This window comes from Crocuta crocuta, unplaced genomic scaffold, assembly GCF_008692635.1.
Source record: "Crocuta crocuta isolate KB4526 unplaced genomic scaffold, BGI_CrCroc_1.0 scaffold517, whole genome shotgun sequence".
Taxonomy (NCBI): Eukaryota; Metazoa; Chordata; class Mammalia; order Carnivora; family Hyaenidae; genus Crocuta; species Crocuta crocuta.
The window spans coordinates 601,968-603,085 of record NW_027529607.1 but is presented as its reverse complement, the minus strand read 5'-3'; the positions used below and the strand labels follow the sequence as shown (position 1 = coordinate 603,085).

At 36.3% G+C, this 1,118-nt stretch overlaps 1 pseudogene; it reads left to right on the top strand.

The window, feature by feature from the left end:
• The first annotated feature begins 565 nt into the window (after positions 1-565).
• LOC144229828 (large ribosomal subunit protein eL42-like) lies at positions 566-886 on the top strand (annotated as a pseudogene).
• The last annotated feature ends 232 nt before the right edge of the window (positions 887-1,118 follow it).

Below are 1,118 nucleotides of genomic sequence, written 5' to 3'. Positions count from 1 at the left end.
AATCCTGCTATTTGCAAAAACATGGATGGACATAGAGGATATTGTGCTAAATGAAATATGCCACACTGAGAAAAATAATGCCATATGATTTCACTCATTTGGAATCTAAAAATCAAAACAAACGAAGAAACAAACAAGCAGCAGAATCTGACCTATAAAAACAGAAAACAAACGGACAGTTGTCAGAGGGAAAGGATGTGGAAGGAATGGGCAAAATGGGTGAAAGATAGTGGGAGATACAGACTTCTAGTTATGTAACGAATAAGCCCTGGGAATAAAAGGCAGAGCATAAGGAATATAGTCAATGATACTATTATACTGTGGTAGAGTTACAGATAGCAGATACACTTGTGGTAAGCATAGCACACAGTATAGATAAGGTCTATCACTATGCTGTATACCTGAAACTAATGTAACTTTGTGTGTCAACAATACTCAATTAAAAAGTGTTAATAAAATAAAAAAGCTTATTTCAAAGAAAGTATATGATGAAGCAATTTAAATAAATTTTGATAAAATAAAACTACTAGACCCTTCTTTCCATGCCCATAGCACTCATGCAACCATGATCAGCATTTCTAAAAGCTGGCAGACTTTCTGCAACAAGTGTGGCAGGCACTAGCTCCACAAAGTGACACAGTGCAAGAAAGGCAAAGATTATCTTTATGCCCAGGGAAAGCAGTGTTGCAACTGGATACAGAGTGGCTATGGTGGGCAAACAAAGCCAATTTTCTGGAAAAAGACTGACGCTACAAAGAAGATTGTGCTGAGGTTTGAATGTGTTGAGCCCACCTGCAGATCTAAGAGACTGCTGGCTATTAAGAGATGCAACCATTTTGAACTGGGAGGAGATAAGAATAGTAAGGACCAAGTGATGAAGTTCTAAGCTTCATGTTTTGTTACACTATAAAGACAGTAAAATCTTGAGGTTATGTTCACATCAAACAAATACAAACGAAAAACCTACTGGAATAGATTTGTGCTTTATTTTCCTACGATGTTTATGTCTTCTGTCATTATGCTAAACAAATAAAATGAATCAATCTTTATTCTAGTACCTGGTCATTGACTTTTAAATAAGCTTTAAAAAACAGTTTTAGGGGCGCCTGGGTGGCTTA